General features: G+C 36.9%; 1 long non-coding RNA gene across 1 annotated transcript; it reads left to right on the forward strand.

The window, feature by feature from the left end:
- The first annotated feature begins 927 nt into the window (after positions 1-927).
- LOC147580820 (uncharacterized) lies at positions 928-23668 on the forward strand. Its single transcript, XR_015251125.1, has 2 exons — positions 928-1149; positions 23171-23668. It is a non-coding gene; the product is annotated as an uncharacterized LOC147580820 (long non-coding RNA).
- The last annotated feature ends 2334 nt before the right edge of the window (positions 23669-26002 follow it).

Here is a 26002-nt window from a genome sequence, read left to right on the forward strand (position 1 = left end):
AAGGGTTAGTATCCAAAATCTATAAAGAGCTCACCAAACTCCACACCCGAAAAGCAAATAATCCAGTGAAGAAATGAGCAGAACACATGAATAGACACTTCTCTAAAGAAGACATCCAGATGGCCAACAGGCACATGAAAAGATGGTTAATGTCGCTCCTCATCAGGGAAATAGAAATGACAACCACACTCAGATATCACCTCACGCCAGTCAGAGTGGCCAAAATGAACAAATCAGGAGACTATAGATGCTGGTGAGGATGTGGAGAAATGGGAACCCTCTTTCACTGTTGGTGGGAATGCAAATTGGTCCAGCCACTCTGGAAAACAGTGTGGAGGTTCCTCAAAAACTTAAAAATAGACCTACCCTACGACCCAGCAATAACACTGCTAGGAATTAACCCAAGGGATACAGGAGTCCTGATGCATAGGGGCACTTGTACCCCGATGTTTATAGCAGCACTCTCAACAATAGCCAAATTATGGAAAGAGCCTAAATGTCCATCAACAGATGAATGGATAAAGAAATTGTGGTTTATATACACAATGGAGTACTACGTGGCAATGAGAAAGAATTAAATATGGCCCTTTGTACAACATGGATGGAACTGGAGAGTTTTATGCTAAGTGAAATAAGCCATACAGAGAAAGACAGATACCATATGTTTTCACTTTTATGTGGATCCTGAGAAACTTAACAGAAACCCATGGGGGAGGGGAAGGGAAAAAAAATAAAAAGAGTTTAGAGTGGGAGAGAGCCAAAGCATAAGAGACTGTTAAAAACTGAGAACAAACTGAGGGTTGATGGGGGGTGGGAGGGTGGGGCGGGTAGGTGATGGGTATTGAGGAGGGCACCTTTAGGGATGAGCACTGGGTGTTGTATGGAAACCAATTTGACAATAAACTTCAGATATTGAAAAAAAAAGAAAGTATTAATGCAAGTAAACTTCAAAAAAAACCCAAAACAGTTGTAATTGGGTAGTCCCAACAAGCTAAGCTAATTTTATTTAACATGCTCATTTTTTAATAAGGCCCAGTTGAAACCTGGGGGGTGATAACACCTAGATGTGTTGCCTAGGGTCATTTATCCAGTTATTTCATTGCTGCTGAGTAGATTTCTGGGCCTGAAGAGGATGGCACCTAGGAAGAGGTGAGTTTTGGTCTGATGAGAGGGTCAGGTGGTTCAGGTAAGGTCAGATAGGATTCCTTCATAGTGCCTTTGGACAGACTCAGAAATGGAAAATGGCTCAGAAATGGAAAATGAGGCATTTGAGCTTATCCAAAGGATATTCATTATATTTTTCTCCTAGAAAGTCTTCTATTTTTCTTATATTATTGCTTTGCCCGCCATCTCCTCTGTTGGCTAAGCTGGATAACTGAGAGTCAACCTTGGCTCTTCCTCATGACACCCTTTCCTCCCTCTAAACTCTCATGAAGTTCTGTCCATTTGCTCAGTTGACATGCATCAGTCAAGCTATCTCTTCTTCCCTTTCACATTTTTTCCCTTTCTTCCAAGCTATTTTCCACAGAGTGTAAGAGTCAACTTTCTATAATACAAATTTGTTCATCACTCCGTGCTTAAAAATTTCCATAGACTCCAAAGAGATACTAGATGAAATCCAAACTCCTTATAGTACACAGCTCAAAATCTCACTTATGCCACCTGTCTTATTTTCCCTTCTAGTATTCTGTGCTCTAACCATGTCCAACTACCGGCATATTCTCAAATGTGTAATTTTCTGTTATTCCTCTTTAACCTGTATATGTTGTTCTAAGTATGTTCTCTTTTTCATTTCTTATCCCATCTCCTTACATATATTGACATATTTTTTTTGAATTTTTAAAATTTATTGTCAAGCTAGCTAACATACAGTGTATACAGTGTGCTCTTGGTTTTGGGGGTAGATTTATGTGATTTATCACTTACATAAAACACCCAGTGCTCATCCCAACAAGTGCTTTCCTCAATGCCTATCATCCATTCCCTCCCCCCACCCCCCACACACCATCAACCCTCAGTTTGTTCTCCACCTTCAAGAGTTCCTTATGGTTTGCCTCCCTCTCTGTTTGAAACTATTTTTTCCCCTTCCCTTCCCCATGGTCCTCCATTAAGTTTCTCAAGTTCCACATATGAGTGACATATAGTTTCAGGACAATCAGCCCTAGCCTCTTGAAGAAAATCATTCTTCTTGACTATCCACTTTGAAAGGGTGAAAAAAAGCTACTCTTTTTTGCCTCATTTTCCTCTATGCATGTTCATTAATTTCTTTTCCTTCTTTTCCTCCTTCTCCATCACTTCCTCTCACTCTTTATTCCCCCTCAGCTTCCCCCTCCCCATCTCGGGGGTCTCCCACCTTTCTCTTCCACCTCTTCCTCCTCTGCCAGTTCCTCCTCCTCCTCCTCTCCTTCTTCCTCTTCTTCCTCTTCTCCTTCAACTCCCCCCTCTTCCTCCTTCTCCTTCTTTTTCTTCTTCTCACAACTCTCATAATTGAGCAATTACTCTTCTGTCATCAATTTATCAAGTATTTATTGAGTACCTACTATGTGTCAAAAGCTGTCCTAGGTGCTGGGTATATAGTAATGAGAAAACTGGGTATAGTTCCTGCCTTCATGGAGTCTAGAGTATGAGAGAGACAAATCTTAAACAACCAATGACAGTAAAATTACAAATTAAAATATATGATAAAAACAAAAGAATAGGGAATTAGAGGAAGAATAAAAGCAGGAGGACACCTGCTTTACACTAAGGGAAAGCATTTACTGAGAAGGAGACATTTAATATGAGACTTGACTGATGAGTTTCTCAATAAATGATCTTTTGTTTTATTAATTGTTTCCCTATCACTTTCTGTTTTCTATTTAAGTGATTTCCTCTCTTATCTTTATTATTTCCTTTCTTCTGCTTATTCTGAGTTTCATTTCTCTTCTTTTTCTAGTTTCTTAGGCAGGAAGCTGAATTTTTTTACTTGAGACCTTTCATCTTTAGGCAATTTTTTAGTACAAATATTCCTCTAAATATTTCTTTATCTGCATCCTGCTATTTCTGAAATGTGCTTTTATTTTTATTTTATTTAAAGTTCAAAATGCTTTCTAATTACCTTTTTTTCTTTGATCCGCAGGTTATTTAAACACGTGTTAACACGTTTCCAAGTATTGGGTGACTTTCCAGATAACTTTCCATTATTTTTTCATAATTTAATTCCATTGTGGTCTGAGAGTATACTTTGTTTGAGACTTATTTTATGGCTCAAAATATGGTCTATCATGGTAAATGTTCTGTGTGCACTTGAAAAATGTGTATTCTGTTGAAGTTGAATGGAGTGTTTTATAAATATCAATTAGGTAAAGTTGGTTGACAATGTTATTATAATCCTGTATGTCCTTACTGCTTTTCTGTTTACTTGTTCTACTGATTATTGAGAGCAGTGCTGAAATCTCTGAGTATGATTGTAAATTTGTATGTTTCTCTTTGCAGTGCTACTGTATGTATTTTGAATCTCTCTTATTAGAGGAATACATTTTTAGAATTATACTGCAATGTAGGTGATCTCTAGGGGTTAAACTGTTTCTTCTGCATATACCATCTCTGGCTGATATAATCATATTTAAAATTTCAGTTGTAATCAATACCTCACATTTCCAACTTCTTTTTGGATAAGTCTAATTGGGTATCATATGAGTGTCTCAAATACAGCATTACACAAACCAAGCTTGCCATCTCCCTAAATTTGCTCACTTCCTGTATTCTTCATATTAGTTAACAGTGACTAATTTAGCACTTAAAAGAAGCCACATAAGTTGTCTTAAACAAGACATTGAATATAAAAGACATTTGAATAAGGGCAGCACAGAGCTAGTGTAAAAGTATGGTGGTCTTCAGGAAACCAATGTACTTCCATTTTTGTGTTCCTTCACTCTTAAAAATGTGGATTCCAGGGGCGCCTGGGTGGCTCAGTCGGTTGAGCGTCCGACTTCACTCAGGTCACGATCTCACGGTCCGTGGGTTCGAGCCCCGCATCAGGCTCTGTGCTGACAGCTCAGAGCCTGGAGCCTGCTTCAGATTCTGTGTCTCCCTCTCTCTCTGGCCCTCCCCCCGTTCATGCTCTGTCTCTCTCTGTCTCAAAAATAAATAAATGTTAAAAAAAATAATAAAGTTAATTATTAAAAAAAAAAAATGTGGATTCCAAAAAAAAACTGTTGATTCTATTACATTATTATCTCATGATCCAAGATGGCTGTTGGAGCTCTAGACATCACGTCCAGGTTCCAAGTAGGGTATAGGAAAAAGGAATAGAGGGGCCAAAAATGTGCACACCAATTGTCTTTTTAAGAAACTCTCCTGGAAGTTCCACTTAATAACTTCTACTAATGCTTGATTAACAATACTCATGGTAACACTGAGTTGCCAGAGAGACTGGGAGACTTAATCTTTTAGCTGGGCATATTGCTACCCTGAATGAAATTGGGGGTCTGTGACTAGGGAAGATAGGGAGAGTAGATAGTAGATTGGTAGTACCCCAAGCCCAATAATTTCCTTAGAGGGATATCTAAGACTCATCCTCAGTTCCTCTTTCTCTCTCCTTTCACATCTAAGCAACCACTCATACACTCACTATCCAACATCTGTTCTTTAATTATGGCATCTTGGATCCATTCTTTATTATTTTTCCCAAACTATTCAACAGTCATCAATTTACTCCTCCCATTTCTGTCTTTTTGTCACATTGCTGCTAGAGATATTGGCTAAGTAACAAGTGGTTATACTGCCTTTCTGATTTAAAAACTTCCATTTGCTCACACTGATCATAGAAGAAAATCCAAATTCCCTAGACTGACTTTACATCACAAGCTCTTCTCTATTTTGTATTGCAGTTCTCAAGGTTCTTTCCAAGCACATGCACAATCCACAACACTAAGCCTGAGGTCAAGGGAGCCAGGAAGCTGGAGTTCTATCCCAAGAGAATGAAGCTCCAAATCCTGAGCTCTTTGCACATGCCTCTACTTCCCAAAAAGGGAAAAGGGAACTGGCAGAGGTGGCCAACATGATTGTGTTGGTCCAGAAATAACTTACTGGACCAACTACTCTCTAGAATGGGACTCATATCATAGGTTGGGTGGAAACAAGATCCTCAACTGAGTGATTGATGGACCTTCTTGATTTTCAGTTTCAGATAAAAATTTAGCTTGGAAAGTAATATGAGATAAGAATGAAAGTGATATTAGGGGCTATTGAAATATATATTGCATTTTTTCCCAATAAGGAAGTAGCTGATATACATAAATAGTAGATTTTGGAAAATAGAGAAAAGTGCAAAGAAAATATGAAAAATATATAACATTTTCACCACCTAAGTATAAAGTATATTTATTTATGTTTCATATATATATATATATATATATGAACACGTATGTATGTACATTTATTTATATGTCTATGTATTTATTTTTTACAAAGTTGAGATGAAATATAGAACAAAGTTGTAAGTTACTTTTCTTCCCTTTGAATTAGTATTTTGAACATTTTTCCATGCTTCCAATATTTTCTACAATTTGATTTTCAATTGCTGTATAGAATTCCATTGCATGGATGGAAGAAGCATTCTTTTATTAGATCTCAAGTTGTTTCTGGTATTTGCTATTATGATGAATAATCTTGATATACTTTTTCCTCTGAAGATAACTGATTATTTACTTAGATAAAATTCTAGAAGGAGAATTATTAGATCAAGTTATATAAATATCCTTTTATATCATTTGATAAGCTTTGACACATTTTGGTAACTTGCCCTTAAGGAAGACTATAATAATTTACACTTTCACCAACAGGGTATGAAAATACTCCCTGTACTCCATATATTGTCATTTAAACATATTATTGTTTTAACATGTCTGCTTCAACAGAGGATGAGTAGTTTCCATTTAGTTTATTTATTTGTATTCTTCTGGTTTGAACCAGCTTTTTAAGCCTTTATTCATAATTCTACTGTATTTATAATATATATTTAATATTATTTATTATGATAATATCTTAATAATGGTGACACAATGACAGCGGTAATGACATTTAGTAAGCTTTTACTACATATCTTTCACTGTGTGAATTCTGTCATGTATTATCCCTTTTAATCTTCACAATCCTATGAGATATATTCAATGATTATCCTTATTAAAATGATACAAGTTTATGAAGATTAAATGACCCACCCAAACTCACACAGCTAGTAATGCAAACTGATTAAGGACTTTGTTTAGAATTTTAAGCATTTTGGCTATCATACTGTTTTAAGTTCTCTCCTAGTTTATTGTTCATCTTTTCATTTAGTTTATACTCTTTTTATACAAATAATTTCAAATTTTTATATAGTCCTGCACATTGATCTTTCTTTTAGTGTGTTTGTATGTATGTGCGTATAATATTTACCTGATCACTAGAAGATACAATGTTTCTAAGCATATGCACAAATTTTACATATAGAGAGAGATAGGTAGATAGATCTATATATAGACCTATATATATATATATAGACCTATTTATAGATCTATCTATCTACCTACCTATCTATAAAATATCTATCTATATATAGATCTATCTATCTATATATATAATTTGTGCATTTGCTTAGGAACATTGTATCTACTAGTGATCAGATAAATATTTAGCTACATTGTTTTCTAGTTTTTTAATTAGTAATTTTGAGTATGTAACTCTGTAATCCATTAGAAATTTATTTTGGTGTGTGATGTTAGGAATAAAGTACTTTATTAAATAATGCATTTACCATTTATCATATGTGAAGCTATCATATATATATTTTTTTCGTGGTCTGATCTTATCATTTATTCTGTTCAGTTGATTTGTTATTGATTCTTTTTTTTTTATTTGTTACTAATTCTTACTCCAATATGCTGTTTTAATTATTGCACCTTTAGCCCAGTTTGGTCAAAGTGTTCTTGGCTCTTCTTCCAGGTGGTCTTTAATCAAGCCTCTTTCTTTTTATTTATTTGTTTTTTTATTTTTGTAGTTTATTTATTTTGAGAGAGAGAGAGAGAGAGTGTGTGTGTGTGCGAGTTGGGGAGGGGCATAAAGAGAGGGAGAGAGAATCCCAAGCAGGCTCCATGCTGTCAGCACAGAGCCTGATTCAGGGCTTGATCTCATGAACTGTGTGAGATCATGACCGGACTGAAATCAAGAGTAGGATACTTAACCTTAACCAGGTTCCCCAAGGCTCGTTTTAGTGGGTTTCTCCCAAGGCTCTGGCTAGCCCAGTTGTACTTTCCTTACTTATAAACAAATTGTCTGGTATTTAGTTGGCCAATCAGAGTCCTTTGAAAAATTTTTTTTGCCTGAATGTTGTGTGACTTTTTATTCTCTGGAGATAGAATTGAGAAATTGTTCAGCTGGAGGATCTTACTTGACCCTCTTTGGAGGGTCCCCGTGCTTTGGGCATTGGAAAGCAACACTGGGGATTCACAGACTTCCACAGCATATGGAGACTGGTTGTGTGTTATTTTCTTGGAAACTGCTCTGAACACTCAGCCTCAGTTTTTCACCAGTAATGGTTCTGGTTAATTGATCTGAAAGTTCACCCAGACAAGCATCTGTTAGAAGAATTTGCAATCTCTGCACCAGTATAAGGAGGTATCCAGGTGATCTTGAAATTTCCAGAAATGTGTGGAGCAACATCAAGTTAGGGCTGAAAGGACCCTGGAGATGACCTATTCCAATCCTGTAATTTTAAATGAGGAAAGTGAAACCTCATCCAGCATGTCTTCTGCCCCAGGTAGTTAGTCAGAGAACCAACAATGGAACCCAGGAATCCTGATTTCTAGTGTCATCTCCTTGGCACTTGCTGCCTTCCTGATGTACAATTGTCACTATCATGGACAAGGATTAAATACATCCCATCAACATATAGAGAAGATTTCTCTCATGATTTTTCAAGTGTTTTTCTTTGCTTTGGTTTCATTTACAGAAATAATATTTGGGAAAGTAACATATGAAACTGATTTTTTTCAACATAAGTTTTCTGAGCATCTACAATGCACTAGACCCTGTTCTAGTGCTTTGGTGAACAAAAGAAAGACCACTACCCTCATGAAATATGAACTGCAATAAGGAGAACTAAACAATAGACAATAGACAAACTAAATCAGAGCATTTTATACTACATTAAAAAGTTGACAGTGTTATGGAAAAAGAAAGAGTTCAGTGGGAATTGGGAAAAACTGACATTTGAGCACACTTCAAGGAGATGAGGAAGTTATCTGTGTATATGTGGGGAAGGGCATGACATACAGAGGGAATCTGTGATCTTTGAATACATATGTACACTCACTCACACCACACATCCTTATGCATACCTTACACAGAGTAGATGCTCCTTGAATGCCTATTAAAGATTAGTGAATACACACACACACACACACACACACACACACACACACACACATTTTTGTGCACATGATAATGGAAAATGGGAAAACCAAACATTTCAATCTTCCTCTCCCTTAGCCAAATGGAAGATTTATTTACATGTTGATTTCTTATAGTTACATGATACCATTTTTTGTTTCTGAATTTACACCCAAAGAAACCAATTTTGGGAAGAAACCAAGAAAGGAAGTAATAGGAGGACATAGATAAAAAGGGAAAGAAGGCATAAGCAAGAGGAAACCTTTCTTCCTGCCCTCCTGGGTCTAGAATGTAGTCCCAGATAAGGTTGAGAGGCTAGGGCAACAGGAGTATGCAGTGAAGAACTGTGGGAGTACCTGAGGCAGATCTGGGTCATACTTGGCCCTTGGCCAGTCCCCAGAGGTTGTCTGACTTGCTGGGCATCCTGGGAAGCTGTCCCAGGCAGTTTCTGCTTTGCTATGCCTGCTGGTTCTGCTGCCATTTGGCCCACAGAACACCCAGGAGAACAATTCTCTCCCTGAATTTCTCTGCCATCTGCTCTACATCCTACCAATGATCAAGTGTGGCAACCTGTGAGCATCCAGAATCATGTCTGCTTGATCTTTAATTTAATTTACCATTGAGACATCTCCATACCATAAATGGGAAACCTTGTGGTAGGAAATTGATCAAACCATGAAGATGGACACTTCTTATCCATCCATGTTTTGTCATTGTTAATGATGCTTGATTCTTATGGGTTTCTCTGAGATTTGTGAAGAAAAATGAGCAATGAACCAGGAGCAGGGCTGCTCCATTCATCTAGAACAATATATATCAGACTTCTAGACCTAAATGGAAAGATAGGACCAGTACAACAGGAGGTGTGGAGATGACACATCACAGGACTGACCACAAAGTAAAATATACTAAAATATCATGTTCTATATTAAAATTCCTTGCAAATTATGTATAATCCTGTAAGTCAGCATACTTTAATATAAACAAAAAAACCTTGGACTTGTTTTTAAACCAAATAAAAATTTAATTCCATCTTCCCCTAAATCTTCTGGTGCAACTGCTGCTCAGGAATATGTGCGCTAGGTTTATTTATAGACTGAAATATCCTGGAATATCTTTGCTATCTCAAGGGAAAAGCTAATTCTAAGTGGAGAAGCATATATGTCTGAATCTTTCAAAAGACCCAATTCTGGGGACCAAAGTGAAGGGAGTCTTCATTAAATGTCATCTTGTTGTCCCTGGTTCTGCTTCGGTTCACTTAAGTTCGCAAGATGTGGTTGGTCATTCTACAGGCAAAGATAGAGGAGGTAAAAATTGAGAGCACTCAAGACAAACTAAATACAGTCATTTCTCTTCTCAATATTCCAGCCTTCACTGACAACCATTAGCTGTTAATTAGACATTTTACAAAAATCTGTATATTTAAATGCCCACATGTTTGGAGACCATCAGGTTACTGTCAGTATGTTACTGGAGTCAGAATGTTTTTTTCTTGGCTTTCAGGTTGATGTTTGTCAGTTCTGTCATCCCAAGATAACCTCTGCTACTAACAAATCTGACTTTTTTTTTTTCCTGCATCTATTAGGATCTTGAACACTGCCATGTGAATGTAGATGCTCCCTGTGTTAAATTGTTTTCTGCTGGGAGCCAAGGCTAAGTTCTAGTTCTCATTTATCTGAAAGGAACAGAGGGATCTAAAGTATTGTCAGTGGCTGACAAGATGCCACTTTTTTGGCTATTTTCCATAGCATTCAGATTCATATCTGAGCTCAACATGCTTTATATGTTTTTCCCCACATGCTGGGACAGGCCTGTTTTTGGAGACAATCTCTGGGAGTGGAGGAAAGAGGCTTGTTTTCACACATGGCCATATGTATAGTGCAATTTCTTCCCCAAATGGTAAAGTTTCCCTGGCAGGGGACATGCTTCACCTTTGGTCAGTCTTCATCCCAGGTCTCTTTCTGAGTTATTTTTCACCCCAACCCCCAACTTTGAAATTGCCTTTAACTGAAAGAAAGACACTTTTTTGATGTTTTTATTTGACTCCTTGGCAAAAGTCTAGCTATAATTTTTTAATTAAGATGTCTGCATTTGAAAAGGTGGTGACAACTGAGCTCCAGGCTCATCTGGTTTATCATATGCTCCAGGACAGGTTTAGGTTTGGATTTCAATCAGGTCGTAACATGAAGTCAGGATCTGTGATAATCTAATTATTCACAGGAACAGAAGATCATTGAAATAAAGGAGACACTTTAGTCATCAACTCACCCAGTGCCTTTTCACACTCTGCCCTTGGATTGAAGTTTCTTACCAGAAGATTAAAATATTGTTTCATGAGATTTGTTTCTTACCTTGCAAGACATCTTTCTTTTTGGTGGCCTTAGTATTTTGACTTATTTAGGCAAATAATTTAGAGTATTGATGGATTCCACCTGGTAGGGGATTTTCCAATACTTAGTCAAAAGGAAGCTACCAAAATTTTGCAACTTGAGAGCTGTCCTAAAAGGCCAGCTTTATCTGCCCTCAGAGGGTGCCTGACATCTTCAATCTTGGAGTCTCTGGTCTAAAGCATTATCTCCAGAAGGTAATACTTACAATATAACTGTCTTATCAAAGAGCTCATTCATTCTTTCACAACTCTTAGCTCCTGTTGAGTAGTGGACAGCAGGGTCCTGTGAGACAAAGACTTGGGTCAGCTAAGTTCAGAGGAAGGACGATAGAATCTGAACCCAGGACTCTAGTGGAAGAGTCAGACACAACACAGTAGAGAGAAGTCAAAGTCAGTCATGGAGTCCCAATAGTTTATTTTTGCTTTTTCCCCCCTTGCCTCAGGATACATATCTAGAAAGAAGTTGCTATAACCAATGTCAAAGAAGTTACTGCCCGTGTTCTCTTCTAGGAATTTTACGATTTCAGGTCTTACATTTAGGTCTTTAATCCATTTTGATTGATCTTCATGTATGGTGTAAGAAAGTGGTCCACTTTCTTTCTTTTGCATGTTGCTGTCCAGGTTTCCCAACACCATTTCTTGAAGAGACTGTCTTCTCCCCATTGGATAATATCCTTCCCTGCTTTGTCAAACATTAATTGGCCATACAGTTGTGAGTTCACTTCTGAGTATTCTATTTTGTTCTATTGATCTATGGGCCCATTTTTGCCCCAGTACCATATTGTTTTTATTACCACAGCTTTGTAACATAACTTGAAGTCCAGAATTGTGATGCCTCCAGCTTTGCTTTTCTTTTTCAAGGTTACTTCGGCTATTGGGGGTCTTTTGTGGTTCTATACAAACTTTAGAATTATTTATTCTAGCTCTGTGAAAAATGCTGTTAGTTCTTTGGTAGAGATTGCATTAAATATGTATATTTCTTTGGATAGGATAGACATTTTAACAATATTCTTCCAATCCATGAGCATGGAATTTCTTTCCATTTCTTTTTGTCATCTTGAATTTCTCTCATCAATGTTCTGTAGTTTTCAGAGTACAGGTCCTTCACCTCTTTCGTTAGGTTTATTCCTAGATATCTTACTGTTTTGGGTAAAATTGTAAATGGGATTGATTCCTTAATTTATGTTTCTGCTGCTTCATTATTGGTGTATGGAAATGCAACAGATTTCTGTACTTTATTGAATTCATGTATCAGTTCTAGCAGTTTTTTTTTGGTGGAATCTTTTGGGTTTTCTATATATAGTATCACATCATCTGCAAATAGTGGAAGTTTTGCTCCTACCTTGCCAATTTGGATTACTTTTATTTCTTTTTGTTGTCTTATTGCTATAGCTAGCTAGCTATAGCTAGCATAGGACTTCCAGTACTATGTTAAATAACAATGGTGAGAGCGGACATCTTGTCTTGTTCCTGACCGTAGGGGAAAATCTCTCAGTTTTTCCCCATTGAGGATTAAATTAGCTGTGAAGGGTACATATATGGCCTTTATTATGTTGAGGTACACTCCCTCATCAAAATAAAAAGCTTCCACACAATGAAGGAAATAATCAACAAAACTAAAGGCAAACTACAGAATGAGAGAAGATATTTGCAAATGACATATCTGATAAAAGGTTAGTTTTAATCCAAAATATATAAAGAACTTATAAAACTTAACATTAAAAAAATGAGTAATCCAATTAAAAAATGGGCAGAATACATGAACAAACATTTCTCCAAAGAAGACATCCAGATGGCCAACAGACACATGAAAAGATGCTCAACATCACTCATCAGGGAAATACAAATAAAAACCACAATGGGATGTCACCTTACACCTGTAAGGATCACTAAAATCAACAACACAAGAAACAACAGGTATTGGCACAGATGTGGAAAAACAGGAGTCTTGCACTGTTGGTGGGAATGCAAACTGATGCAGCCACTGTAGAAAATAATATGGAGGTTGATCAAAAAGTTAAAAATAGAACTACCTTTTGATCCAGCAAAAGGTAGTGTGAACTACTAGATATTTACCCAAAGAATACAAAAATACAAATTCAAAGGGATACATGTACCACAGTGTTTATAGCAGCATTATCTACAATAGCTAAGTTATGGAAACAGCCCCAGTGCCCATCAACTGATGAATGGATAAAAAAAAGATGTGCTATATTTATCACATATGTCCACACACACAATGGAATATTCCTCAGGCATAATAAAAGCTCACCTCAACCAATGTATACAACTAGAGAGCACATACATCAGCATAAATACCCCTGTAAACAACAAAAGATTGGCAGAACAACATCACAACAAAAGGTAGAGAAGAGGCCAAATCGAAGAAGGTAGAAATGATGAAGATGTGGTTTGAGAGTGAAATGGACCTTGGCAGTCCACAGTGGAGAGGGAATTGGGGGCACAGAAGGGTGAAAAATAGACTATCACATCAGGGAGCCCACACAGGGAAGACAAATCTCCATAACATTGGTTTTGAAAGTGAGAGGGACTAAATCTTGTGAGTTCTTATAACCAGTGGGGCTTAAAGCCTAGAATTTAAAAATTGCTGAGCTTCACTCTGGGAAAGCTCTAAGGGCTTTACAAGTGGAGTTCCCACACTTAAAGAGACAACAAAAAAGTTAGTGGAAATATAGTGTGGAAGCAGTAGTTTGAAAAACACAAAGGGCAGACAGAAGGGAGAGTTATTTACTCATCTCAGAGCATGGCCTGGAGAGGCATGAATGGTGGGGAAACCCCTCCAGGAGTAAAGGAGTTGACAGGAACCACTTCTCTCTCCTGCCCCTCAGCATAAACACAGAACCACCTGCAAGGCACCCACATGCGCTACATAACTTGCTTATACCTAGCCCCACCTGAACCGTGCTTCAGCAGATCCACCCTTCCCAGTCACATTAGCCTTAGTCCTGTTGCTGTGAGCCCCATACTACAGAAGGCCTGCACAAACCCCACCAATACCTTATCTCCTGACCCATGTATTTCGTGGGATCCCAGTTCTAGTGATGCTGTGGCACAGCAGGTATTATCTCCAAGGAGACCAGCACAACCTTGTTAAGACATGTCTCACCCCTGTCTGGCACCAAACACTGCCCACAATGGGCAAAGAGAGCCTCTGCAGACAACTTTACTTAATGAAAAAGCAGGGCACACACAACACACATGGGAGACACTCCCTGAATTGCCAGGTCCTGGGGAACAAGGAAGACTACACTGCATTATAGGACCTCTTATTCATAAAGCCATTACCTTCAAGAAAAGACATAGTTGACTTTCCTAACACTCAGAAACAGACACAGCAGAAAAAATGAGGAGACAGAAGAATATGTCCCAAATGAAAGAACAAGACAAAACCACAGCAAGAGACCTAAGCAAAATGGGTATAAGTGATATGCCAGATAAAGAATTTAAAGTAATGATCTTAAAGACAGTCACTGAACTTGAGAAAAGAGTGAGGACATCAGTGAGACCTTTAACAAGGAGATAAAAAAGAACCAATCAGAGATAAAGAACATAATAAATGAAATAAAAAAATACATTTGATGGAATAAATAGCAGGCAAGAGGAAGCAGAGGAATGAATTAATGACCTAGAAGACAGAGTAATGGAAAGCAATTAAGCTAAGCAAATGAGAGAAAAAATAATTATGTAAAGTGAGAATAGACTTAGGGAACTTAGTGACTCCATCAACCATAACAATATTTGCATTATAGGGATCCCAGAAGAAGAGAGAAAAAAGAGGGCAGAAAATTTATTTGAAAAAATAATAGCTGAAAAGTTCCATAATCTGGAGAAGGAAACAGATATCCAAATCCAGGAGGGATGGAGATCCCCTAACAAAGTCAACCCAAGGAAGTCTACCTCAAGACACATACTAATTAAAATGGTAAATAGTAATGATAAAGAGAAAAATTTTTAAGCAAGAAGAGGAAAAAATGATGGTTACATACAAGGGAAACCTCAGACAAACAAAAACTAAAGTTCATGACCACTAAACCAGCCCTGCAAGAAATGTTAAAGGGGACTCTAAGTACAAAGGAAAGACCACAAGTGAGAGTATATAAGAAGTTGGAAGACAAAAGCAGTAAAAATAAGTAATTCTGTAAAAATCAGTTGAGGGATTCACAAAATAAAAGTATATAAAATATGACTCCATATACCTAAATTGTGGGTTGGGGGAAAGAGTAAAGAATGGTTTTAAAATTAAGCAACCATCAACTTCTGGTATACGGAGAAGATATTACATATAATCTTAATGGTAACGACACACAAGAAAAGAGTAATAGATATGCAAAGAATAAAGAGAAAGGAATCTAGGTGTATCTCTAAATAAAGCCAACAAACCATGAAAGAGTGCAAGAGAAAGGATTAGAGAAAAAGTATAAAAACCACCATAGGAGTGCCTGGGTGGCTCAGTCAAGCGTCCAACTTTGGCTCAGGTCATGATTTTGCAGTTCATGGATTTGAGTCCTGCGTCAGGCTTTGTGCTGACAGCTCAGAGCCTAGAGTCTGCTTCAGATTCTGTGTCTCCCTCTGTCTCTGCCCCTTCCTCTACTCTTGCTCTTTCTCTTTCTGTCTCTCAAAAATAAATAAACAAAAAAAGAAAAAGAAAAAGAAAAGAAAAACCACCACTGGGGCACCTGGGTGGTCAGTCAGCTGAGCATCCAACTTCAGTTCAGGTCATGATCTCACGGTCCATAGGTTCGAACTCCACTTTGGCCTCTGTACTGACAACTCAGAGCCTGGATCCTGCGTCTGATTTTGTGTCTCCCTCTCTCTGCTCCTCCTCAGCTCGTGCTCTGTCTCTCTCTCTCTCTCTCAAAAATAAACACTAAAAAAAAAAATTAAAAATTTTTAATGTTTATTTATTATTGAGAGACAGAGAGACACAGAGCGTGAGCAGGGGAGGGGTAGAGAGAGGGGGAGGCACAGAATCTGAAGTAGGCTCCAGGCTCTGAGCCGTCAGCACAGAGACTGATGCAGGGCTCGAACTCACAAACTGTGAGATCATGACCTGAGCCGAAGTCGGACACTTAACCGACTGAGCCACCCAGGTGTTCCAACATTAAAAACAATAAAAAAAAAACCACCACAAAATAAGTAACGACAATAAATACATATCTATCAGTAATTACTTTGAATGTGAGTGGACTAAATGCTTCAATAAAAAGACATAGGGTGACAGAGTGAATTAAAAAACAAGACCCATCTATATGCTGCCTACAAGAGGCACATTTCAGATCTAAAGACACCTACAGACTGAAAGTGAGGGAATGGAGAAATATTTATCATGCAAATGGATGTCAAAAGAAAGCTGGAGTAGCAATACTCATAACAGACAAAATAAACTTTATAACAAAGATTATATCGAGAGACAAGTACACTAATAATAAAGGGGACAATCCAATAAGAAGATATAATAATTATAAATATTTATGGACCCAATATGAAAGCACCCAAACATATAAAACAGTTAATAACAAACATAAAAGAACTAATCAATAGTAATATAATAATAGTAGGGGACTTTAAAACTTCACCTACATTAATGGGCAGATAATCCAAACAGAAAATAAACAAGGAAACAGTGACCTTGAATGACACACTATACCAGATGGATTTAACAGATATATTCAGGATATTCCATCCTAAAACAGCATAATACGCATTCATTTTTAGTGCACATGGGACATTCTCCCGAACAGACCACATATGAGGCCACAAAACAAGTCTCAACAAATTCAAAATGATCAAAGTCATACCATGCATCTTTTCTAACCACAACACTATGAAATCAACCACAAGAAAATATCTTCAAAGAGCTGAAATACATGGATGTTAAATGACATCTGACTGAACAATGAATGGGTCAACCAGGAAATCAAAGAAGAAAGCAAAAATTACATGGAAACAAATGAAAATGAAAACACAACAATCAAAAATCTTTGGAATGCAGCAAAAAGATTTCTTAGAGGGATGTTTATAGCAATACAGCTTACCTCAAGAAGCAAGAAAAATCTCAACTCAACAACCTAACCTTATACCTAAAGGAGCTAGAAAAAGAACAACAAACAAAACCCAAAATCAGCAGAAGGAAGGAAACAATAAAGATTAGAACATAAATAAATGACATAGAAACTAAAAAACATTGGAATCCAGGAGATGGTTCTACGCTTTTTTTGTGTTTTAGTTTTTATTTAAATTCCAGTTAGTTAACATACAGTGTAATATTAGTTTCAGGTATTCAATATAGTGATTTAACACTTCCATATATTACCAGGTGCTCATCAGGACAAGTGCATGCCTTAATCTCCATCACCTAATTTCACCCATCCCCCTACTTATCTCCATTCAGGTAACCATAAATTTGTTCTCTGTAGTTAAGATTCTGTTTGTTGGTTTCCCTCTCTCTTTTTCCCCTCTGTTCATTTGTTTTGTTTCTTAGATTCTACGTATGAGTGAAATCATATGGTATTTGTTGTTCTCTGACTGACTCATTATGCTTATTATGTTTAGCATTATACTCTCTAGCTGATTTATGTTATTGCAAATGGCAATATTTCATTTTTTATGGCTGAGTAATATTGTAATATTATATATAATATAATAAATATAATATAATATAATATAACATAATATAATATATAATGTATATAATATTATATGTATATTCTTTATCCATTCATGGACACTGAGGCTGTTTCCATAATTTACCTGGCTGCTGTAGGTGCTGCTGCTATAAATGCTATAAACATTGGGGTGCATGTAACCCTTTTAATTGGTATTTTTATATTTTTGGAGTAAATACCTAGTAGTAGTGTGATTGCTGGATCATAGGGTAATTCTAGTTCTAATTTTGTGAGGAACAGGAGATGATTCTTTGAAAAGACCAATAAAATGGATAAACCTCTCTGGCCAGATTCATTTAAAACAAAAGACAGAGGTTTCAAATAAACAAAAATCACAAATAAGAGGAGATATAACAACCAATACCACAGAAATATAAACAATTTTAAGAGAATGGTAAGAAAAAAATATATGCCAACATATTGGACAACCTAGGAGAAATGGATAAATTTCTAGAAGCATATAACCTACTAAAACTGAAGCAGGAAAAAATAGAAAATTTCAACCAATTGATTACTGGCAGTGAAATTGAATCAGTAATCAAAGAACTACTAATGAACAAAAGTCTAAGACCAGATGGCTTCACAAGCAAATTCTGCCAACCTTATTTATTTATTTATTTATTTATTTATTTATTTATTTATGTTTATTTATTTAATTTGAGAGAGAGAGAGAGAAAGCACAAGGGGGAGAAGGGCAGAGAGAGGGAGAGAGAGAAAGAGAGACAGAATGCCAAGCAGGCTCTGCATTGTCAGTGCAGAGCCCAATGTGGGGCTCGAACTTACGAACCATGAGATCGTGACCTAAGCCGAAGTTGGACACTTAACCAACTGAGCCACCCAGGTGTCCCTCTACCAAACATTTGAAGAAAAGATAATACCTATTCTCAAATTCTTCAAAAAAGTAGAAGAGGAAGGAAAACTTCCAAGTTCATTCTGATACCAAAGCCAGATAAAGACACCACTAAAAAAGAGAACTACAGGGCAATATATGATGAACATAGGTGCAAAAACCCTCCAGAAAATATTAGCAAACTGAAGTCACCAATACATTAAAAAAATCATTCACCACCATCAAGAAGGATTCATTCCTAGGATGGGTGTTTCAATATTCAGAAATAAATGAATGTGATACACCACATCATTAAGAAAAGGGATAAATTCTATGAATGGATAAAGAAGATGTGGTTTATATATACAATGGAATACTACTTGGCAATGGGAAAGAATGAAATCTGGCCATTTGCAGCAACGTGGATGGAACTCAGAAGGTATTATGCTGAGTGAAATAAGTCAGTGAGAGAAGGACAGGTATCATATGTTTTCACTCATATGTGGATCTTGAGAAACTTAACAGAAGACCATGGGGGAAGGGAAGAGGAAAAAATAATTACCAACAGAGAGAGAGGGAGGCATACCATAGGAGACTCTTAAATACAGAGAACAAACTGAATGTAGATGGGGTGGTGTGGAGGAGAGGGGAACATGGGTGATGGGCATTGAGGAGGGCACTTGTTGGGATGAGCATTGGGTGTTTTTTGTAAGCGACGAACCACGGGAATCTACCCCAAAAACCAAGATCACACTTTACACACTGTATGTTAGCCAATTTGACAATAAATTATATTTAAAAAAAAGAGAAAGGATAAAAACCATATGATCATTTCAGTAGATGCAGAAAAGGCATTTGTCAAATTACAACATCCATTCATGATAAAAACCCTCAACAAAGTAGGGATAGAGGAACATAATAACCTCAACGTAATAGAGACCATGTATCAATAGAGATGTGAGATTGATATCTGGGTCTTTAGTTAAGAGATGATAGGTCTAGATGATGGTAGAGACTCTGAAGTGGAAGTATGTGGCTCCTGTGGGACAAAACTGTACTCACAGCCTATACTTAAGTACTTTCCATATCTATATTTCATTATTTTCTATTTCTAAACAGTAATAAAAATAAGACTTCTATCATCTCTCTTTGTCCCTACTTCTGACACACAGAAGAAAATTGAACAAGGAATTAAACAGTTTTCATATTTATACTTGCAACTTGCACGTCCCATTTTCCTGCTAGTTAAGGAGAAAAGAGGGTGTACAAATGACAGAACCGCTTACAGCCATGTGAGGGTTTAAAACTGTATACATGTACACTCTCCTCCTCTAGTGCAAATATGGGGGCTGAGTTAAACACTTGGATCTCAGTGAATTTTTGGAATGTTTTTACTTTTAACCTCATGATACTGATCTTCTTTGTTACACAGAATGTCCTGTGATTTACCAACACAGTAGATACCTTTCTGAGTTTCTTGATTTATATTCTCATATTGGTCAGGATTTCTTTATTGGCCAAGCTTAATCTTTAGATAGATTTTTTTCATTACCTATTCATGGAAAGGTGGAATTTGTAGAACTTTGCCCCAGTTTCTTAGTGCAGTGGTAGAATACAACCTTTCAATTTAGACAGATTTTATTTGGAGCCCAGCTCTGTTGCTGACTAGCTCCAAGATAAAAGGCAATGCTTTAACCTCTCTGAAGCTGGGTTGCTGCATCTAAAAATTAAGGATGAAATAAGGTTGTCATAGCGTTGTTGCAGGGATTAAATTTTATTACACCTGTGAAGTGCTTAGCACAGTGACTGAAACATACAGGTTCAATAAACTGGTCATTGTTGTTTATGTCGTTAATGTGAACTTTAATGCCTTTTCTAGTGAGCAGTTCAATTCAGTCCCACCAGCACTTTGTAAGAACCTTGTCCTTTACACAGCCCCACACTAGGGGCACATTCAAAGATGCAAAAACCCTACTTAACATCCTTAAAGAATTCTCTCTAAGGTTTAATCACCATTATTTCCTACTTTATGTTTGCATGTGGTACACACCCCCTTTATCCATTCAGGGGAAATATTTTTAAAGGTTTTTCCAATCTTCTTTAGATTTGGGGAGATTTTTGGTCTGTGGTGATGGGGCATTCTCATTGTAGAGTTGCCATCTGGAACTCTTTGTTCAGGCCTTGGTCAGGGAAAAAAAAACCCAGTAACTTAGGAAAATAACATTTGGCAGGAACTTGGCAACAATAACCCCTTTGTTGCCAGAATCCTTGTTCACAGTGTGGGTGGCTCAGATGGCACTTAATTAAATGCATTTTCCTATAAATTCTCAGCAGTATGCTTATTTTTACTGGTGGCTAATAACTACCCTATCTCTAAGGCAACAAATTTTCACAGCTTGCAGAATAGGGAAATCAGCATGTATGAGTAACATTTTGCTTTTGTTAGTACCCAGCCCTTGTTCCTCATTATTCTCAAGTGACAATAAATTTATCTATTACTTTTTCCCACTTAGTGCTTTGTCATTCAGTACTCTCTTCCTACCTGATAGACCAATATACCTATATAATTTTTAAAAATCTTACTATTTTGAGTGCCAATCATAAGTCATGCACTGTACTCCAACCTTCATATTAATGATCTAGTTTAATCTTCACAACACTTTGAGGTACGAATTAGTATTCTCATTTAAAAGATCAAGAAAACAAAGCTCAAAGATGTTAAGTGCTTTGCTGTAAGTCATTCAGCTGGAAAGTGATGGATGTGAAGATTTCATCTGAAAGACCTGTTTGATGCCAAAGCCCATGATCTTTCCTTCACACTTCATGACTTAATTAAGAAAAGGTGCTATCTTGTTTTCAGAGAGTCTAAACTTACCTCTCATCAGGCAACACATTTCTAGAAAATTATTAAAAACATGTTAATGATAGATGTATAATGCATCTATTCAACTTCACACCTCACCCTTTTCTGTCTAGTGCAGAACATTAGGACCATAATGCAGAAAGAGAGAGGGCAAAGTAAATCCCACTTCCTCAGTTATGGTGTGGTGCCAGGTAAAATATTTACATTTATTTTTCTCATGTTTTTGAATATCAAAAGATTATTTACATAAAAACATGGTTTCTTAGGCACAGCATTTTATATATCTGAAGACAAAAGTAAAAGTTGGATGAAATTCATAACTTTCATTGGAGCAAGGAAAAACAGGAGATACATTAGTTGCTTGCCCTTAAAAATATCTATGGTTTCCTATCCTGTCTGTTTCCTTGTAGGTATAGCCTATAGCCAAGTGGGAAGGAGCATATATGTTAGCAGAACAATGTATTGCACCAACGTTTTTCTATATTTGCAGCTTTGCCTACTATGCTACGTGTCAATAGATTTGTCTAAATACCTTTTTGGCCTTCATTAAAAAAGGATATTTTTCTAGGTTTAGAGTTTGGGAAAAAATTTCTTTCAGCATTTGAAAAATGCCATTCCATTATCTTTTGGATTCCATTGTTTCTTTTGAAAAGTTAGCTGTTAAGTATAATTGTTGCTCCCTTGAATGTGATGTATCTCCCTCTTTAATACTCCCAGCCTTCATCCCTGGCTTTTTCTTTTTTTTTATTTAAAAAAAAATTTTTTTTTTCAACATTTATTTATTTTTGGGACAGAGAGAGACAGAGCATGAACGGGGGAGGGGCAGAGAGAGAGGGAGACACAGAATCGGAAACAGGCTCCAGGCTCTGAGCCATCAGCCCAGAGCCTGACGCGGGGCTCGAACTCACGGACCGCGAGATCGTGACCTGGCTGAAGTCAGATGCTTAACCGACTGCGCCACCCAGGCGCCCCCATCCCTGGCTTTTTCAGAGTTCTCTCTGGTTTTGATTGTCAGCATGTTGACTTGTGCTGTTTTTAGCATGATGTAACTCTGATGCACCTAAATGTGTTTTCCCACTTTGTATTTAACCTGTTTCAATTTTGTAGAACTTCTTAATTCTGTGGATTAATGTTTGTACCATTTTGGAAAACTTCTTGGACAATTTCTTTTCAAATATTGCTTCTTCTCCTTTCTCTCTCTCTCTCTTCTTGCTCTCTCTTCTCCTGGAACTCTAATTACATATATATTAGACCTTATCACTTTTTTTCTCTCTTTACTTGTCTTTCTACTAACCTGTTTTTTAAATCACTAATTATCTCTACTGTTTTGTTTGGTTCATTGTTGGGTACATTTGTAATTCTTAATTTTAATAATTATTTTTAGCATTTTTAGCATTTTCATTTTTATCAATTAAAAAAAAATACATACTCCCAATCCTTGTCATCTACTCTTTTGACTGTATTAATCATAGTTACTTAAAAATTCTATCTAATAACAACAGTATCTAGATTACCTGTGGGTCTGCTACTTTTATCTATACTTGCTTCCTGATTTTCATTCATTTGGTCCTATTTATTAGCAATCCTGATAATCTATGATTGTAGGCTGGATATTGTTTATAAAAATTGTAGATTCTCTGAATTATGTTATCTTTTCTCACAGAGAATTTACTTTTCTTCCAGCAGACAGTTACATAAGGGCAGATGATATTGACCCAATAAAGGATTGAAATGCTTTGTGTCTTTATGTGGGCTAGTCTATTTCTAGTTTTTTTTATTACTAACAGGGCCTAGCTCTTTAGGTGTTTCTTTCTTGTCTGTTGTGCCATGAGTTTTGGAAAGCTCTGCTAAGTTTTGTGGCCTCTTAGCTGACACCGTCCTATTGGCTTTTTGGACTTGCATTGTACACAGGTTAGGAACTGACAAATATCTCAAGGTGAAATGCAATACAAAATGTTGTGCTCACTGATCTGTGGTTTCTGTTTCTCTAGATTCTTGGCTTCTCCAGTATTGTTGCCTTGGTAGTTCCTGGACACCAATTTCATCTCCACTGTGCTGTAACAACTGATAAAAGCTCCGAGTCTCTGCTTTCTGCTTGTGCTGGAGTGTTGCTTAAAGATACAACAAATGTGTCAAGGCAAAAGGCAAGGAAAAATGTTGAACTTACCTGTGTTTTCTTTTTCTCTGAGATCCTGGCCCTCAAGTCATGTCTGACTTGGTTGCTGTTTATTATCTTTCAACAATTCATTTTGTATTTTGTCCAGCTTTTATAGTTGTTCTCAAAAGCATGGTTGGATTGATAGAAGCTACCCCATCAGAGCCAGAAATGAACATATTAACAATTTTGAGATAGAAGTTCTATTTTTTTCTTTGGTCTCATTTAACCTACTCAGATAATGAAATCTATGTTAACTAGGTCATAGTACTGAAATTAAAATGAGAAAAACTGGGTTTCATTCCAGAATCAAAAATAAAGTGTTTTGTGATGATGGGTCTTGTTGTCTCAAATCTGTAAAATAGGCAGAGAGTAAGTATAATTACTAAGGCTACTGAAAATATTTAAAGGATATATATATATAGAGAGAGATTTTTTTTCTGAAAAAAACTTTATTATTCTTTCTCATTCTAAGATAGTTCAATGTAGGAATTGAGAAATGACTTCTTAATTAAAAATCTTACTATAAAAACAAGCAGCAGCAATCATTCTTGCACTGTGTCAAGACCATGTTCACCATCTATCCACCCAGAAAACTGAAAAATGGAATGAGCAAATGTTAATTCAGGGTGAAACTATAGTCAGAGCACAACTTGTATTGAATTTGTAATATCCTTACAGGTCTTGGTTTGCACAACATTTGAAATAGATTTCAAGATGTTTTCTAATAGGAAAGAAAAATGTATTTATTTATAGAGGTAAGTCTTACCTAGATCATGTGTGATCACTTCAGACACCACAAGAAGTTATGAGTAGATATGTGCCTGTTAATTTGAGCATTGCTAAGCACACAAATATGCGAGCCATTAATATACACAATCTTGTTCATTTTAGTAAGCCAAAATTGAGTCAAATTTTTTCTAGGTTAACCTAATCTTAAAATAACACTTTCATCTCTTATTAATAGGCTAGTTATTATCTAATGTTTTGCTGTGGGTTCAGGGCTCCAGGAAAAAGCATGCTTTGATTATAGGGTGGTTCAGTTTGTGTTGACTCATTCAGAATGGGGCTGGGCAGAGTTGTGGTCTGTCTTAGGTCTCAGCTGAGATAGGGCTCATCAAATCCTCAGTCCTATTTATATCATGCAGGAGAAGGTACAGAATTCTTATAATTGATTTGGCAAGAAGCATAGTGTGGTTGTGAACAGGGGAGGGAATAAGCCATCTGAAAAATATTTTTTCTTTCTTCTAGTCTCTAAGATATTTTGTCCTATTATTAATCTATGCTCTGCACTACAAGGAAAATCAAGATGTCTGGGAGATTAATTTCAGAGCAGATGTACACCTTCGGACTCCAAGTTCAGTGGCCCTCCATTCATTTAAAAATCTCTCCAGGTTTAGGGACTTAATGCCCCTCTCACTTTGACAAGATCTTGTGGACTTTTTCTTGCATTTCAAGAAACAATCAAGGGTACCCAAGTTATTATTATTTATTTTGAAATTGCATAAGTAAAAAGGAAAGAGCACAGGCAGCCTCAGGCCTCAGGGAAGCAAGGATGTTATATAGCATATGAGATCATGTTAGCAGTAGGCGCCTGCAGCTTCCTGTATTAGGACTCAGACAGTATGGTCAGGAGCTCTCCTATATGACTCCGCTCCTCTTGATCTCTTAATACTACTAACACACATGTCTCTTTTATTAATGCAGTTTTTAAACAGGTATTTATTGAACACCTACCTATGAGCCAGTGATGGTTCTAAGTACCAGGGATTCACAAGCATAAATACATAACAGATTTGTCTTATTTCTGCATCATGTAGCTGCTTGCTGATATCCCACGCCATTCATGGATTCTATCCACTGCCTTCTCTCTTTCAACTGTCTGTGTCCTTCTCTATACATAGCACAAACACTTCAAACCAAAAGATACGGTAGTTCCTGCCAATTGATTATCTGTATTAAGAATTCATGTTGAGCAGAACACTTTTTCCGGGCTCCCTTCTGGACCACCTTTGCGCCAGACACCCATCTTTGGCCCAGTCAATATGGCCAGGGTGGTGAGGTTCCAAATGTAATTGTATAAGAATACTCTCATCAGGGGGCCTTGAATGTGGCAGGTTGCAAGTGTTCTTCAGAAAGGGTCTGTTTACACCATACATACATACATACATACATTGTCCATTGTGGATTAGTAGTGACATTCCAGGCAATACAGAGCCAAGCCTGTATTGCTAGATAAACCATTCCACTTGTTTCTCTGAAACTTACAAGCAAATTAAAAACAAACAAACAAACAAACAAAATTGTTCAACTCTTGTTGAAATTCTCTTCTGACAGTTACAAGGGTTTAGGGTGCTCATGAGGCTGATGGGAATCTGCTGGCCAACTCTAGCATCCCCATCACCAGGAAAGGCATATCCCTATAGAAGAGAAGATTGGAAGCCATCTAGACCCCAGCCATGGTATAGAATGTTAGAAGGGTCTTACCATGGGTAATTCTTTGAGGGACACTTAATGAATGACAGGGTGATAGGGACATACTGTACATGCTTAATGGATTCCTTGAGGGTAGGTTGCACAACTGTGGCACTGTTGACATTTTGTGAAAAGTAATTCTTTGTTGTGGGAGTTCAGCAGGTGCCTGCAGCTTCCTATACTTCCTGGGCAC

This window comes from Puma concolor, chromosome B2, assembly GCF_028749965.1.
Source record: "Puma concolor isolate L17-30 chromosome B2, mPumCon1.1.hap2, whole genome shotgun sequence".
Classification (NCBI taxonomy): domain Eukaryota; kingdom Metazoa; phylum Chordata; class Mammalia; order Carnivora; family Felidae; genus Puma; species Puma concolor.